This window comes from Myodes glareolus, chromosome 13 (assembly GCF_982192425.1).
Source record: "Myodes glareolus chromosome 13, mMyoGla1.1, whole genome shotgun sequence".
NCBI classification, from domain to species: domain Eukaryota; kingdom Metazoa; phylum Chordata; class Mammalia; order Rodentia; family Cricetidae; genus Myodes; species Myodes glareolus.
In genome coordinates, this window is record NC_142038.1 from 70,052,780 (window position 1) to 70,071,954 (window position 19,175).

Here is a 19,175-nt window from a genome sequence, read left to right on the forward strand (position 1 = left end):
AAGTTTTATATTTTAAAGTGATTATTAACACATACAAATGTGCTTTTCATGCATAAGGAAGATATCACCTACATATGTCAGTAGCATCTTTGGCTCATTCAGGCAGTTCCTTTGTGCTGTCAGGTGCTGCCTGGTATTTGCCATTCATATCATTTATGACCTTTGATGACTTTCCACTCCTCACCTCATCTACCAGAAACCTTCTAAACTGGTCCTCCTGCCTCTAGTCCTGAAGCTTTGGAAATATTCTCCAGGCGGTCACTAGAATACGAAGAATCAGCTTCATCGTGACGCCAACTTTGTGAATCTTCCTTTCTCTAGTCAACTTAGTCAAACTGTGGATCTGGGGCAGAACTGCATACGTATTCTTCCACATGGAAACAGACTGTCACTTTGAGACACTCACTTTTCTGGCCACAAGCTGTACTTACTACTTTGTGACTGTCCCAGTGTGTTTTATGTTGCTATAACAAGAGACCTGAGAGACTACATACTTTATAAATAACAGGATTTCTTCATCTCACAGCTTTTGGAGGTTCAAGAGCAGGACGTTCGAAACTGCTTTATTCTCAAGGGTCTCTCCAGTGATGTATCACGGTATAAGTGTGTGTGAGGGAGAAGAGCCACAAAGTAAAATAAAAGAGAAATAACAGGGAGGGGAGTCACTCTTTTTGTAACAACATACTATTTTAGAAATGAATCCATCTTTCCAGACCCAGTCCAACCCTGTAAAATAGCATGAGCCCATTCACAGAAACACAGCCCCATGACCTCCTGCTCAGTAGTTCTCAATCTTCCTCAAGCTGTGGCCTTTAAAACAGTTCCTCATGTTGCAATGAGCCCAAAACTTATAAAATTATTTTCGTTGCTACTTCATAACTATAATTTGCTGCCGTTATGAATAATAATGTAAATGTCTGTGTTTTCTGATGGTCTTAGGTGACCCATGTAAAAGGGTCTTTTGAACCAGCTTGAGCAGTGGCTCAGGCAGGTAGGAGCGCCTAATGCTGTGTCCCGGTGCCAGGGGTCGCCCTGGTGCCCTTTGTCGCGGGTTAGAATCCACCCTGTGACATCGATAATCATGACAAATCAGATAATAAATCTGATAAATCGATGATAAATCCGATAAGTCGCTGCTGATTAATCGGGGAAAAAAAAGGGTCTTTCGACAACCACCCCAGAGGGAATACAACCCTCAAATTGAAAAACACTGCAGTAGACTCTAATGCCTAGAAACTCCAACATCTCCACACCATCACACTGAGAACCATGCCTTCAGCACAGCCTTCTGAAGGACAAGCCCTTTGCAAAGTGAAGCAGGAATCGGGCACTTAGTTCTCTTTTCTTCCAATCTCGTAGAAGAGCATGGGAAGCGCTACATGTAACAGTGGTTTTGTTTTTATGATTAGGAAAGTCTCTCAAAGGACATCATTAGCAAACATTCATGATGATCACCTGATGTGGAATTCCCCTCTGTATGTAATGAATTTGTTATATTATAACCGGTTAATAAAGAAGCTGCTTTGGCTTATAGCAGGGCAAAATATATCTAGGTGGAAAAGCTAAACTGTATGCAGGGAGGAAAAAGGCAGAGTCAAGTAGATACCATAATCAAAATATAAGGTAACAAACCATAAGCCTCATGGTAAAATATAAAATAATAGAAATGGGTTAATTTATATTGGCAACACAAGCAATTCTGGCTCTTTTGGGGGAACCTGCAACAGGCACTTAAATGAGTTTTGAGCAGAGTGCTATAAGCTGCTTTATGGTGTCTCTGGAGCTGGCTCACAGAGGCAGTGGACATACTTCTACCATTTTAGACAGGACAGAGTCAACAGGCAAAGCTGCAACATTAGTTCTAACCAAGCCAGCTTAGCATAAAAAAACTCTCCTGATCAGAAAGTGATTACAAATACAAAATAAGATAGATTCAGACAAAAAAAAGATTTCTGAATAGGTCAGTGTTGAATAAATGTACATGGAGAGAGAGAAGAAAGAGTACAGACATCCATAGATTAAAGGACTAAAGATAATAAAATTAATATTAAAAAGTAATAGAGAAAAAATAAGCTATGTAAAGGTGGAATAGACACAGAGAGTCTGGATTGTGTGCATTATTGTATTTTCCTTGGACTTTTTGACTGTTAATAAGTTAACTGCTGAAAAACATTAGATTCTGGGGGCTGCTAATATATATATTATACATATGAATATGTAGATATATAAAACATATACAATATAACATTTGTATTTCAAAGGTATCTTGAATTTAAAATTTAAGTTTCACTATATGTTGCTTCAGAAAAGAAGTTCTGCTTTGGTTTTCACAGAAGATGAAAATTTGTGGATTCCTTCCAGACTAATGTAGTTTAATGGAACAAGACCCCACAAAAGATCTCCATGAACTCTAAAAATACTTTGTCCTACAAACAGCAGGAAGTTTAGAGAAAACAATGCCAACATTTCCAAAATGATTGTTTATGAATGTTTGTTTTCATTTAAAGGGGTTAATAAAAAATATTTAATGGTCACAGTCAATCTATTTCTGAAAAAAGGGGAGGATATTATATAGAGATGAATACTCTATATTGGAACGTACTTTGGTTCATTAATAAATTTAAGGTCAACTTTTACATGTATATTTCTACTCTTGTTTAAGGTATTATGTTCATACATTTCATTTAAATATAATATATAATTAAAATTATAGACTAATAATCATTTATAATAATCAAACTTACAGTTATGTTAGGTTTTCTAGATATACAGAGATATATTTCAGTTAGATAACCTTCAACTCTTCAAAGACCTACATAACACGGCATTTAAAAGATTTTAAGAACTTAGACTTTTCTGACAGTAAGACATGTCTGCTTCTAGCAGTACAGATTACTTCAGAGAAGTTGATGGGCATTGAAGAAACTTGTTATGCCATTTGCCTTCAATGTGACAAGGCTAGGCATTGAGGCAAAAAACTGCCTTTGCCTGAACTATTTGACGGTATGCTGTATAAACTGGACATGCAGGACCCACAGAAAAATGACTAGTGAACTTATCAAAAGATAGTGAACAGTCCTTCAGGCTTCCTGCTTCATAAAAGAGTCTACCAGACATTCCCCAGGGCACAAAAGAAAGTGACTGACAAACTACAAATATAGGTAAAACAGTCTTTCAAATTTCCTGCTTCACGGAAAAGTCTGCTGGTTACTATGTACTATGGGCCTGTAGGCTGAAGATGGATGCCCCAACATTACTGAAGAACCTTGGGTGACTGTCCAGGCAGCAAGATGTCTCTGTCAATTCTAGACTTTGGAAAGTTGCTTATAACATGCTTCTTGCTTCCTTAGGTAATATTATATCCTTCTGGGGTCATTGATGGAATTGAAGACAGATAGTTACAGTTTTCCTTAGTTATAATAAAAGATAAATTAGATATGAAACTTTAAACTCACAAAGATAAAATAGATGATAGAATATTTTCTTTAATCTTGCCAGGCACAAATAGACCAAATAGTTGTAGTTCTTGCTTGATACCTGTTTTTTTTTAAGTAAATTTTATTAAATTATAAAAGTTTCCATTTCCGCCCCTCTTCCCAACACCCTCCCACTCCCCCCACTCCCTCTCCTCCTCCCTCTTCGTCCCTTAGGGCAGTCAGGGTTTCCTGCCCTGTGGGAAGTTCCAGTTCCCTCCCCCTCCCTCCAGGTCCAGGAAGGTGAGTGTCCAAACAGACTGGATTCCCAAAATCTAGTATATGCAGAGGAAACAGGTCCCAGTATCATAGTCAATGGCTTTTCAGAAAGACTTCGGGCCAGCCACAGTCAGAGAATCCGGCCAAATTCCTAGAATCTGGTTAGATCACCTCCTCGTTCAGTCCCAGTCCAACTGGCCTTGGTAAACTCTCATTAGATCCGTTCCCTTGTATCAGTGGGTGACAGCATCCCTCGCAGTACTGATTTCGTTTTTCATGTTCTTCCTCCTTCTGCTCCTCATTTGGACCTCGGGGGGCTCAGTCCGATGCTCCAATGTGGGTCTCCGACTGTATCGCCGTCCTTCGCCAGATGAAGGATCTATGGTGATAAGCAAAATATACATCAGTATGGTTATGGGCCACGGCCGATTCAGGCACCCTCTCCTCTGTCCAGAGAACAATCTGGGGGATCTCTCCTTGGACCTGGGATCCCATATATAATCAAGTCTCCTGTAAACCCTAAAATGACTCCCTTAGTTGAAATATATTCTTCCCTGATCCCATATTCATCCTTCCTCCCTCCCCCCCCATCCCAGGCCACCGAGCTTTCTCCGTTCCTCCCCTACTCCCTTTTGATGTATGTAATTTTAACTATTTAAAGTTAAATATTCCTTTTTATTTAGACAGAAAAGAGGAGGTGATATGGGATTCCCCTTTGTATGCAATGAATATATTGTATTACCATTGGTTAATAAAGAAGCTTGTTTGACCTACAGTAGGAAAGAATAAAGGTAGGCAGAAAAACTAAACTTTATGCAAGGACAAAGAAGGTGGTATCAGGCAGATGCCATATAGCTGGCCAAGAAGCAAGATGTGAGGTAACAAACCACAAGCTTCATGATAAAATATAAAATAATAGAAATGGTTAATTTAGGATGTAAGAGCTAGCTAGGAATATGCCTAAACCATTGACCTAACAGTATTGTGACTAATCTAGTTTCTGTGTGATTATCTGGGTCTGGGTGGCTGGGAAATAAAAACGCAGTCTCTGTTACAATCATCCACAATGTAACCCCCTTGCAGCTTTATCCCTACCTCCTACTTTTTCTACATCCAGTTTCACACACTGGTAATTTTCTATCCTCTCTTTTGTTTAGAACAAGAATCTATTACCATCACTTTGATAGACCAGAATAATTCCTCACTACACTGTAAATCTTACCCTTTTATCCATGGTCATTGTAGCCACCACCCCTCATAAAGGATGCTTATCTTTACAACAAATGGAGACCATCTCAGAAAACCACAACTGGACACAATGCAGAGATCAACAGATCAGGGAAATCCCAGTCCCAAAGGGAACATCTGTATCACAGCTCCTGTATATATGGCTCAAGGAACATCAAAGAAGGGTTACTGGGAAGAATATAAGATCAAGAATGACAGAAAGCATGCTGTAAGGCAGTCTCTTCCTGTCCTCTTTAACTTAGAACATACTATCACCTCTCCATGGAAAACTGCCCACATCTGTTCCTCCTATGAATAATGATTACATTATTTGGTAGGTGTGGCCAAGTATCCATATTTGGGATATGAAAATGAAAATATTTATCACCATAGGCACAATTAATTTTTTTATTTTAATTTCATTTCTCTGGAGAACAACATTACTGTTATTAAATCAAGAAACACCTTCATTTTACCTTCCTTTCAGTTGAATTTGAGTTCTGAGACATTCACATAACACCAAACCACTGGATTGCCTATTGGTATTTTTAGTGCATTCTTTCTTCTGCTCATATCGCTAATGCTAATTTTTTTGTTTAGCTCTTGACCATTTATCTAACAGGCAGAACTCCTGGTGACCAGTGAAACACTGGTTCTAATACATCTTCATCAAGTTGAAAACTAAGACTGTGGTTGTGACCGACTTTCGTTTTAGAATTCTCAGTGAGGTTTCCTGTTCTAGACTCCAAGCATCTCCTGAGCATCATTCTGATTAGACCTGAATTCCTTGTGCTGTATCAAGGCTCTGTTATCTCTCTTTCATTGAGCTTAGACTTGTTTCTTGAAGGTGGAGGTTAGTACAGTGTCAATTCTAAGCAGAATTGACTTCCACGAATTATTTTTCTTAACTCACTTTGCCTATAATAACAGAGTTTTTTCTTGTTTATTTTTTTCTTTTTTTGCTTTGTTTTAGGTTTGTCTTTATTACCCTTCAATTTTTTGAAGTCTATTCCGTTCACATCCCCAAACTCATTCTTTATCTTTCTACAGCTTTGGTTAAAACAAAAACTTTTCATTAAAGCAGCATGGGTGCTCTAATTGGGAGTATTGAAATGATAATAAACAATATCAGGAGAAAAGGCATTGCTTACGTTTCAAAACACCATCCCAGTGCAAAATTAAAAACAGCTAATATTTACAGGGTAAGCTCAACAGATACAACCCCCAGGACATTTACAGTCTGCTTCAGCCAGGCCCCAGCAGGCAGCAGATGCTACATTCTGAATAAGAGCCATTGAATGGGCTTTCAGAATGGAGTATTTGCAAATGTATGGGAGTTAGACACAAACTGCAAGAAACAATGGAGCATCCTAGAGTGGGGAGGACTACCCTAGAGGGGGGAGGATACCTTAGAGAGGGCGGACTACCTTAGAGTGGGGCAGACTACCTTAGAACTATGACAGAAGAAGCAGAGCAAGAGAAGGTGGGTTCTAGATCCTTGTGAATAACAAGTGCCTGAAAATGAGAATGGAAGGAAAGAGGCAAATCCTAAAAACAGAAATAGTTATGGCCAGCAAGGTGAGATGCTGCACTTTTGGAATCCCAGAAAGTTGAGAAGATAAGAAAGCAGTATTGCCATTGGTTCAAGACCAGCTTGAACCACTTAGTGAGTTACAGGCCAGATTGAGACACTGACAAACAAAAAGGCACCAATCACAGTCATCTACGTGAGCCAGAGGGCCCATTCCTCCCCGTGGTATACATTCCTATTTATTCTGCTTATTTCTAAGAAGCACACTGAGGGCTGCTGGTATCCCTAGATCCATCAACTCTGTTGCTATGTACTACAACAACTGATATTTTGAAACCCAGTGAGAAAGAGTGATCACAGATACTTTTCTAAAACACAATCATCTTTTATCATTGAAGGCATAGAAATTAAATAAAAACTAATAAAGGATATAATGTCAAATGCATTTCAAAACCAAGCTCCCACAAATACAGTATTTTATTTATGGTTCCAAAATAATTTTTAAAGCATACATGGTCTGTCAAAAACTTGTAAATTGTCATTTAAAATTTTTCAACACATCTTTAGTTTCAAAGAACACAATCTAGGGCAAACTGCAACAGTTGGCTAGTTTAAAAAATATTAGTAAGCATTTAAGAGGAAATTATCAAAGGAAATTTGTATCCTCTATTACCCTTTCAAAAACACATAATCTGATATTTACATAATGCTTTTTCTCCTTGAGTACATATTTTTATCCTGTTTCCCGGTAATCTTTTATACCAATGTATTTTCATGCATGAAGTCTTTTGCTGACAATTCAGACATATATGTCTGCTCGTCAGATTTATACAGCTGTAACTTATCTTAGGTAAATTAATACTTTAAATTATTATATAGTCAATAAAACCATCACAAATGCATTTGTTATTTTGAAAGAGTATTAATAAATACAAATAAATAAAATATATTACTGAGACAGATGAAATTAGCACATTTATCTATACAGACATATTAATTAGTCCTTGAATCAGCTCTGTTCAGTAGATTCTTTGGTATATAGTGAAGCATTTATTGTTTGAATAAATAATCAGTTGACAATAAGTCTCCTCCTATAGCAATACTACTTGACTGTTTAAACTGCTTTTAAGTTTTATGTCAAAAATTAAGCTTTATCTAAAATAAATGCTACTAACCAAATATTAACTTGATAAGGCTTTTTTTCACACTTCACTAGATAAAAAAACAAATACATTGGACTCACTTATTAAGAGAGAAGTTTATCATTTATCGTGTCTTGTTTTAACAGGCTTTTGCTTTCTTAATATCAACCATGTTTTAGTCTTCCAATTTTACATGCAGGATTGTCCTCTCCAGAGCAGTGCACCAGCATAAGACTATGGATTGAAATGAGAGAAAGGGGAAGAGCATGGGAGAAGGTGCAGTCAGTAAAATGCTGGCTAACCACATGAACTGTATTCAGTCTCCACTCAAAACCGAGGCACGGTGGTCGCGCTTTGTAATCCCAGTTCCAGGAGGGAGAGACAGGGTAGGTACCTGGAACTCAGTGACATTGCAACTTGGTCTATTTGAAAATATCCAGACCAAGGAAAAACCCTTCTTCAGAAACCATCTGGACAAAACCTGAGGACGGTCACTCAAAGGTCTACCCTAGGATGAGAGACTGGGTGAGAGGGGCAATGGGGTTGGCAGGAAACGAATGAGGAAAGAATAGTCATAGTGAAAACTAAGGTAGGAACTGAGAATCCATATGATAAATTCCCAGATCAGATCTCAGAAACTACCAAATGAAAGTGAAGACTTGAAACCACTTTTTATAATAACCTTGAGAGGTATCCATGGAACTCCAAGATAGTCATGCTTCATGCGAAGGCTACTTTCTAGTTTACATACTTCCAATTAGATCAGGGAGCCTAATTGTGGTCCATAAATAGTGGGCCTAAAGGTATTAAATTTTTAAAAATGTTTCACCAAGCCACTTAAAATTTTATTTATTCCCAATTCCCCTCTAATATGTAAGATATAAAGACACAAACCCATGAGTCAACCTCACAGATTTATGGCCCTTCCTACTCAGTTTCTCACTTTTATCTAATTTCTGGAACTCTAAACTAAACAGCCTTCTCCAGACACATTTGTCTCTTTTCCTTTCTGTGTGCTTGTTTTTCTAATTGTGGATAATATCTTTGCTCATGTGGCTCTCCTAACCTGTAGCACTGTGTCTGTTGTAATCACTCTATCCAAATCTGCTCATCTTAGATGCTTTTCCCTCAGGAAATTTCTCTTCCTCCTGCAGAACCAACTAATCTCAGAGTTTCATTAACTTGCCCGCTCAACATGACTATAAATATCTGGACTACTTTTTTGATGGAAGGGGAATTAATAAAAATCAGTTAAAGATTTCCCATTGCACAATTTATTTTACCATCCTACTGAATGTCCCAAAACAAGAAAAGGAAAGAAGATGTTGAGGAGGCCACCTGTTTGTCCTGGCCACCTAGAACAAACCAAAATAATCGCACAGAAACTGTCTTAATTTAATCACTGCTTGGCCCATTAGTTCTCGCTTCTTACTGGCTAACTCTTACATATTAATTTAACCCATTTCTATTCATCTGTGTATTGCCATGAGGCTGTGGCTTACTGGCTAAAGTTCCATCCAGCTCTGGCAGAGCTACATGGCTTCTCCCTGACTCCAACCTTCTTTCTCCTAGCAAGAAGAGAAGTATGTAACGGGAAATTAAGACTTAAATTTCTCTTCCTCCACTAATGTTATGACTGTTTAGTTAGAATATTTATAAAAAATTAGCAATAACGATCTTGAAATGTGTTACATCTAAATGTGTTGGTCAAAGTGGCCCCATTGAAACATCCAAACAACTTGTGCCCTATTGCCAAAGAAAATACCTATGTATCTCATTGCACATAAAGAAGTCAAGCTAGTGCCTAAGAAGCATCTTCACCCCTACTGTTCAAGGTACTAAAAGGCACTCTTTAGTCTATCCAAGGAGAAAGGTAGCCATGAAGCCTTCTAGAAGTCCTTAGATCTACAAAGGTGACCTGACTGGAAGATAAGAACTGATCTTTAATTCTTTGTTATGTTGGTGCAACAGTGACACAACCATTGTGGAAGGGAGTAACCAACACCCATTTGATTGTATTTAAGGCTCACTCCATGAAATAAAATTCATGTCCAACACTGCCAGTGTGGCCAGGAAGCTGAGACTAGATAGATCATAGACTTAGGAGGAAAGCAAATATAATTTCTACTAAAAGGATGTAACAACGGAATGATTCATACCAACCTTCTGCTACACCCATAGATCAATGACTTGCTCAGCCATCATCAGAGAAGCTTCTTCCTGAACATGGGAACTACTACAGAGACTTACAACTAGATAAGATGTGGAGAGAATCTTTGCAACACTCAGTCCTACATGGTATGTTTCAATCAAATCCCTCCTCTCAGGGCTCAGGGATTTGAAGGAGAAACAACTGCAAGAGCAGAGGGGACAGAAGATACAAGAAAACAGTGTCTTCTAGACACAGCAGAACTGATGCACATGTGAGCGCATGGAGACTATGACAGTGTGCACAGCCTGCACAAGTCCAAAGCAGAAAGAGGCACAGTGCTGAGATGGGAAAGTAGAGATGAGATTCCATTCCCAACCCAGAGACTATCTCCAATTAACTAGCACTCACATAGGAAAAATATGTTTCTTCATGAGAGTCTTGCTAGGTATATAGACTGCCAACAGTAGATGGCCAACATAAAACAAATCAAAGATATGTTTTAAAGATTTCATTCCTCATTTTACTTGGTTTGGGCATTTTTTATCTTTCTGATCTTTTGTTTCTATTTTTATGGTGTGTGTGTGTGTGTGTGTGTGTGTGTGTGTGTGTGTGTATCATGGTTTTTTTTCCTTTGTTAGTTACTTTGTTTTGTCCCTGCTTGTTTACCTTTTTATTCACCTGTTTATTTTCATATGAAAGAGAGAAAGAGATTGCCGTAAGAAATAAATTAGCAGGGGCAGTACTGAAAAGCTCGTATTAGTGGCAAGGACAAGGAAGAACTGATGTGTAGGGTGGATAGACCAACTCCAAAGTTGCCCAGACCCAGAACCAGGATTATGACTTGATCTGCCCCAACATCCTCCCCATCTATCACCCGCTGGAGCATGTGAATGAACCTGACCAACAGGTCTGAAGCTTCAGGATCTCCATAACTTAGGGCAACAATAGGTTAACCAAGAGGAGTTCCAGTGAGGGCCCAGCATCAATAGTTTAACAGAAACCAGAGGCCTCAAACCACATGAAAGGCTCTTTGCGATGAACACTTTCAGGTAAAGATATATGAATGGGCGAAGGGGTTTATTGTGTGACTCACTGTATCACACTGCAGCTTCCACGACGAGATATTTAATTTTTTCCATTTTACCTTTTTTCTCATTAATTTTGTTTTGTTTGGGGGGCAGGGGTAGAGAGCAGATGTGAAGGGATGGGAAAATTCATGGGATAGAGAAACATAATATAAAAGATACAGAGAATAAATTTAAATAAAGAAAAAAGAGAGAGACGGACATAGAGTTGGAAAAGTGGGGAGGTATGGAGGATCTGGAAGGAGATTAAGAAAGGGAAAGCATGAACAGACATACTGTATAAAAAATCTTCTTTAGTTTCAATTTAAAATAGAGAAGAATCACTATACAAGGCAGATAAACTTTCAAGACAGGTTTCTAGAAAACTTGGTTCAGGTATCTTATAAAGAAATATAGACTGCATTTACAACAAACGGTCTGGGAAAATTGAAAAGCCACATGTAAGAAAACAATTCCTGAACCAGTTAAAATATTAGCTCAAAATGGGTCTCAGACACAAATGTGCAAGCAAAACTATAAATTCCTGCAGGACAGAAGAGGAGAAATCTGTAGAATATTGGACACATCTGTGACTTGCAAATAAGCATCGAAAGCATGGGCATGGAAACAAATGAACAGACAGATTTCAATTTTATCTTGAAAAACATGTCAGAGGAATGACTGGAAAGACCCTGACTGGTGGAAAAGATATATGGGATATTTTATTACTATTTGAAATATTTGGAAACCTCTTAAAACACAACAATACACTAATAAAAGGATTAGAGATTGGTCCAAAGTTCTTTGCAGATACTTGACCAGAGAAAGTTTTCTGGAGGTGAGCAGACCTGTGAATGTAAGACACTCCTATGTGCCACTAGAGAACTGCAAAAAGAACAGTGAGATATGATGACACATCTGACAGTAGCCAAAATCCAAAACATGGACAATGTCAAGAGCTAGCAAAGCATGCCTTCTGGGAATGAAAAATGGGACATCTTCAACCATCTGCTCAAGGAACTATATGGAAGAGAAGGCAGAAGAAATACTGTAAGAGTCAGAGGGATTGTATGATACCAGCGAAAAGTGTCTTCCAGATGCCACAGCACTGACACACATATGAAGTCACAGAGACTTTGGAAGCATTCATTGGGCCTGCACAGGTCCAAATCTCACTGATCTATGGCCCTTCCCGATTGATTTTCCACTCTTCTCTCATTTCATTTCTGGGGACAGCTTCTTATCAAATTAAACATAGTATTCCAAAGAAATCTAGCAATTGTTCTCCCTGGTATCTACCCAAGAAATTTAAAATCATTTACTCTCGCAAAAACCCATGAACACATATATCATAGCTATATTCATAATTTCTAAATTGAAAGCAAGAGTCGTGTTCTTCAGTCCTGAATACACAAATAACCTACTGCACATTTAGAAAATGGAATAATGTTCAGCTTCTAAATGAGTTCTGAAGACTGAAAGCCCAAAAGGTGTTACTGTCCTTTATTAAGTATAAAAAGGACACCCTGAAAAGGCTACATACTCGTGATTCCAACTCTGTAACACTGTGGACAAGACAAAACTATAAAGATAATAAAATACATCAGTGGTTTCCACACGTGGGATATGGAGAACAATGAAGATGGAAAGTAGAGAAGAATGATAGAATAAAGGAAGCTTTCTCTGTATTACTCAGAGTGGATGGATATATGCCATTATACACATTTCCCAATTTGTAGGATGTCCACCACCATTGGCAGCCAATCATGATTGTCATTCCAATGGGACTTGGCCTCACCTGGGAGACAAGCATCTGTGTGTGGCTAGGAAGGTGTTGCAAGAGTTTAACTGAAATTGAAAGGCCCACAATAGGTGCAAGCCGCTCCGCTTCACTAGCTGAGGCCAGACTCAGTTAAAACAAAGCACATGCACTGGTTCTCCAATGGTCAGGCTTGAAAACATACACATGAACAAATTATATAGGAGTTTTATGTATATACATACATACATGTAACATCAATTTACAATAAAAAGGCCATAAATTTAAGGGAGGTAGGAGGGAAAAGTGGGAGGGTTTGAGGAGGAAAGGGGAAGGGGGAAATGATGTAGTTATATTGCAATCTCAAAATTAAAAGAAACAATTTTAAAAATGAGAGAAAAATTTGGGTTCTACCGTCCTCTGCTTCCTGGGTGAGAATCGACTGTGAGAAAGGCTTCCTGCTGCAGTGCCTTCCCTGCTGTAATATACTGTACCTTCTTTTGTTGGAGTTCTGAGAAAAGTAACCAATGTAGCACTCGAGCTAAGCCATTAAGTCAAGTGTGTGCTGTGAGCGATTATTATAGACCAGTATAAGTTTATCTGTGGTGACAGACTTACAACTCCAGTGGGGAATACACATAGCAGGTGAGATAACACAATCTGGAGAAGCATTTTTTTTCAGAAATTTCTGTTTCTTCCTTTTGCATTAAACTTAAATTTTCTATTAAATTTTACCCTTAAAAATCATTTGAGAGGGCTGGAAGGGTGGCTCAGCAGTTAAGAGCACTGACTTAATGAACCCAGGTTCAATTCCCAGCACCCACATGGCAACTCACAACTATCTGTAACTCCAGTTCCAGGGGATCCAACAACCTAACACAAACATGAAGAAAAAACATTAGTGTACATAAAGAAAAATAAATATAAAAATAAGTTTTAAAATATAGTTACAAAGAAAGGTTTCCTTGATGGGGCATAAAGACTACATTTATCTGTGGGTAGATGGAGAAATTTTTAAATATTGTTGTTAGGCATCATCCTGGTTGAGTAGACTAATAGTTGTGGATTCTCCTCTAATAACCATAATATAATTCAGGAGTTAGCTAGGTTTTCACTGCAAGGCATGGTTGGCTTCTTGTTGATCTCTTAAGTCCAATTTGAAGGCTGTTAGTTATGGCCAAGGTATGAAAGCTTAGGAAAGGGGAATTCAAGTCAGTTCCAGCTCATTAATCTCTAGGCCCTGTTTCTGTGGTATCCAAGGGAAACAGCATTAAGTTGTAATTTTAAGAAGCCTCATGGACAGCCCTGCTCAGTAACTCAAAAGAGGTCTTCTCATGTCTGGTATTGGGGTTTTTGTTAGATGATCTTAACTCTTGGAGGTTACACCCATCAGTCAAGATGGAAAAAGTTCATTGAAACTATATATGTTCAAACATGAACTGAACAAGGAAGACATCAATGAATATGCTAAATGGATATGCTAAATGGATGATGGAAAACCCCTTGAATGTTGTAATGAGAGCGGTGGGCTGCATGCCACCACCCGGCTAGCTTTACCCCCAAAATAATTACACAGAAACTGTATTCATTTAAACACTGATTGGCCCATTAGTTCTAACCTCTTATGGGCTAACTCTTACATATTTGTTTAACCCATCTCCATTAATGTATATCGCCACTTAACTGTGGCTTACCAGAATGAGTCTAACCAGCGTCTGTGTCGGAGAGGAGAGCCATGACATCTGCTACACTGCCTTCTTCCTCCCAGCATTCTGTTCTGTCTACTCCACCCACCTAAGGGCTACCCAATCAAAAGGCCAAAGCAGTTTTCTTTATTCAACCAATGAAAGCAACACACAAAGAGAAAAAGGACCTCCTACACCACTTGAAACTTCAACAATGACCAAAGAACCATAGGCAACTAAGGAAAGCTAAGCACAGGAGAGATCATCTTCCCTAGGGTAGAACATACAAATGGGTGGTCTAGTGCCAGATGGTTAGCTTTGTAAACAGATATCAAGATAACATAGTGCTGACTATACAGGCTCTATTTAGGAGTGTGTGTATATATGCGTGTGTGTGTGTGTATGTGTGTGTGTCTGTGTGTCTGTGTGTCTGTGTGTGTCTGTATCTATGTGTGTGTGTATCTGTGTGTATGTATATATATGTATGTATATGTGTGTATGCATATATATGTATATATTTGCATATATACACATATATAATGGATGAAATAACAATAAAAAAAGAGGCCATGTATATGAAGAAAAGCAGGGAACAGTATATGGGAAGATTTGGAGGGAGAAAAGAGGAAGGGAGAGAAATGTCATTATATTCTAATCTCAAAAATTAAAAAATAAATTAGTGTGGCAACATAGATTTGGGTGTGGGCTGCAGGGATGCAGCAACCAAGCAGCACATGTTCTTGCTTCTAGGATGTTTAAATGATGATTCAATGAAGATAAAGAAAATTCTCAAATCTGTAAAATGAGGAGATCTGTATCCAGAGAAAGGAGCTTCTACTTGTTCAGTTTGTGTATACAGCAGCTGTGTAAAATCAGCATTTTCAAGGAAAACCACAACTCTTGGTTGATAAGTTAATCAGTTCAATCGGGAGCTTCTCCACTTTATGGCATCCATTGATTCCCCCGTTTCTGCTCTTTCAGATCTCAGAATCTCTGGGAAAGATGGAAAAAATCAGGCCTTGGATCAGGTTGTAGTTAGTGGATGACATGTTTCTAAATTGCGTCTTATTGCTGAAATTTCCTGTACTTGAAAAGTCACTTCATCATGTGATAGAGGAAAAAGAAACAATGAACAAGAAGTATTTCAAAGACAGCACATAGAAGACATTAAAGTGGCTGGAAAAAAAAAAAGGTCAACCAAATTATACGGCGCTGAAAGCCAGTAATGTCTGCATCAGAGCCCAGGCACACTCAGCTGCATTTTTTTTTTTTTGCTAGAGATCAGGTTTCCATGGACAAGGAATGTGGTTATGTTTGCTAAAGAATTAAGCGATGACTTATATAAGTTTGCAAAGTCTCCTGAAACTCCAGCTTCACTGACAACCTGCCCATCAAAGAAACTTAAGTGGTCAGATGAACCTACAGAAGTGAAAAAAGATTACACCAAGTTTTACACTAAACACTTGAAGAATTGCAAGAAAGAATAGCCCAATGAGTGCAGCCCAGAAGGCTTTGGCCAAAGCTGAAAAGAATATATTGAAAAGTATTAATTTATAATTGTTTTTGCAAAAAATATAAAGAATAAACTGAAAATATTTATAACATTGAAAATAAAAACTGGTGAAATAGAAAAATCAGTTCATTACCCAGCATTTGTTATTATTTTCTGTGTTATTCTTTCATTTTCACTAACTGTACGTTCTCAATCTAACAATAAATTCAAGCTAGTTATCCAAAATAAAAAACATAAAAGGATGGATAAATTCCACCCAAAACTGAGCCACCAAGTATGGAAGTATTCTTTTCTTCTTAATTATTTGTTTTACCTATGGATCTCCTTTCTAAAGAGCAAACTTTTCCCAAAAGTCTGCACATGTGCAAGAGTGTACACTCAATTAAATCTCCCAGAGGAATGATAGTAGTAGTAAATTAACTAATAAAAATAGTTATTTGTTATGATTTCATGAATGAGTCTCTGTCAAGGCAGTAGCCCTTCAGTACTATTTCTTATGTGTCAGGGATTCTATTGTGTGATTCATCTATGTGTTAGTGAACTGAGTCAAAAGAATCAATAGAATTGGACTGGGAAAGACCAGTCCTAATGGTTCATGGATTGTGATGACCCCTGTGCTGTGGTGAGGAGCCTAACTTAACATCAGTGCAGGCATGTCAGGCTACAGGCTAGCTACACTGAGACTAGACCTCACCTTTATGTAGCATGATTAACAAAAACCCAGAGACAGATATTGGGATTCAACCTGAAGGTCAGAAAAGCGAAACAGGTAGTCACCTATTTTTAACTCTACTCAGTTTGAAATCCTGCCTCTAGGAATCCTCAGAATGAGACTCTATGAGAGCTGTCTCCTCCCCTTTTATACCACTCTCTAGTGCTGGGATTAAAGGTGTGTTCCAGTACTGCTGGGTTTCCATGGCAAACGAGTGTGGCTACTGCGATCAAAGGTGTGTGTCACCACTTCCTGGTCTGTAAGGCTGACCACGGCAGATGTTTTACACTCTGATCTTCAGGCAAGCTCTATTTATTAAAATACAAATGAAGCATCACTACACCTTTACAATGGCCGAGTCCAGGGACCAATCAGAACTGAGACAACCAAGTACCAGATGGTCTGGAACATTAAAGGTAGCTTATATAAATTGTATACAGGTTGCCAGTTCCCTTGCAGCAACACCAGCACCTATCCCTGTTGGACAAGACTCCTGATGTCCCACTCCTGCCCGATCAGGAGTTCAAACCCCATCTGAACCCAGAATTCTGCTATGCCTTCCCCGCAATGTTTTATTCCTTGCAAACCCTGCTACAGCTGAGCTCTGGACCCTAAAATCCAATCATTACATTGGAAGAGACAGAGGATCCAAAATTGAGCATGCAATAAAGCCTCTTTGCTTTTGCATACGCGAACTTAGACTCCAGGTGGTCTCTAGGGGGCTCATGACATGGGCATAACAGTGGAACATTACTTTAACTGTGTAAAGGTGTGTTACATTTGTTTCTGCTGCAACTGTTAACGATGCAAAGACGTGTTACATTTGCTTGATTAAATAAAATTAATCTTGTGTCAGAAGGCTGAATCAACCATTAGCTCCCAGGAAGTGCTAGCGAGGAACTGTCTGTGTTATGTCCCCCACCCCCAGACACAAGCAAGGAGAGAGAAGGTTAGCTACTTTCTATTCAACCTCTCTGAGTTACCGGGATTTCGCCTCAACCTTTGAATCCAGAGCTCTATAGAAGGATAGAGATTTAAATAAAGTTTCCTTTAACGGCCGTGATAGAAGTGATAGAACCCATGCCTGAGGGAGCAAAATCGCCACCTGGCTGTGGCCCATACCACGGCTGGTAGGTGCAGAGTACCAATTTCTGCATGAACAGCAATTGCTTAAGGTGTAGTCACTGTATTGAATGTAAAACAACACCCATGAGAACCCAGAGTTGCGTTGTTGCTCTAACCCCTGAGTCACCAGTCCTGGTTATGGTACGCCCGTCATTGTTTTCCTGTTCCTGCTGCACAACGGATAGGAAGAAACAAAACAGGATGCAAATCACTAAAACCTTAACAAACATTTGAACACAAATGTTGCCAGTCTTGGGTTTGTTCATTAGTTCATATTTTATCACATGCCTTTACTGAAGGTGAACAGACTGACAAAGAAAAGACTGTATGCATTTAGATGTCTTGGCAAGGCATAAATAAACTCTGTCACTCACCCTTAATGAATAATGGATGCTTCTTTCTACCTGGCAGATTTAAATCATTTATCACTATTTTAAATTCTACAGTTATCAATTTGGTAATGACCTACCCTTTTCATTTTGATATTTAAATTTTTATAACATATATATGTATAATTAGCTCCTATGAAATTATTAAAATCACAGGAATTACTGATTTTCCTTTTATCCAGTGTTAGCTCAGTGATGGCCAAATATTGTGTGATAAACTAGTATTTCCCAGGGAATCTCAAGTAGAATGGGCCCATTCACAAGTGCCCTACTGCGATATTTTTTTTAACTTTTTGGTATTTCACTTTTAGTGTTTTTTTAAGAAAAAGTCACAGAGTAGCCCAGTAACATCACTGTCCTCCTCACCTGCCCAGAACTCTGTGTCTACCTCTTCGCAGATGTCTGAATTCTCTCCTCAATGTTTTTATAGAGGTTTCACTAGTCAGTTATGATTTATTAGTTAATTTCCCATTTGACTATCTCAACCTCTGTCCTGTCTCTTCTAATTGAAGTCAGAAGATGAAGCTAAAGTGTTTCAGTATTCTCATCCTTTATTTGGTTCCCCTGGCAACTATTCTATATTCTGAGGCTGCAGAAGGATCTCTAACATATGAATACAAACATGTGTGTACAAAACTCCTACACAGACACCTACATATACTTGTATATACACTGTGATGATTACTCTTTGTGTCAACTTGACTATATCTGGAATTAACTAAACAGAAGCACCTAGATACATCTTTGAGTGATTTTTCTTAACTAAATATTTGAATTGGGAAGACTACCTTTAATCTAGGCTACAGCTTCTGGTGACAATTATATACATAACATGGAAGAAAAATGTTCTTCAGTCTTTGCCTGCTTGCCCTCACTCTCCCTGGCAAACCCATTTCTTCCCTGGTACTTCTTCAAGATTCCAAAGTAAAGAAAACCAATGGAGACATTCAGCCTCATAGACTGAACAACTACTCCTAAATTCTGGAATTTGAGTTTTTGTTTGAGGAAAAGTTCTTGTGGACTAGCAGGACCATATATGTGTGTGTATATATATATATATATATATATATATATATATATATATATATATATATATATATATATATATTACATATTCTATCAGTTCTGTTCATCTAAAGAGTCTTAACTAATACACACACATACATATATATTCACACATATAC

The 19,175-nt window shown here is 38.3% G+C and overlaps 1 long non-coding RNA gene and 1 pseudogene across 1 annotated transcript in view; one reads left to right on the forward strand and one right to left on the reverse strand.

The window, feature by feature from the left end:
- LOC125409129 (uncharacterized) overlaps nt 1-19,175 on the reverse strand; it is a 134,125-nt gene that overhangs the window by 32,759 nt on the left and 82,191 nt on the right. The window lies entirely within an intron of this gene.
- Nucleotides 15,055-15,809, forward strand: LOC125409174 (ribonuclease H2 subunit B pseudogene; annotated as a pseudogene).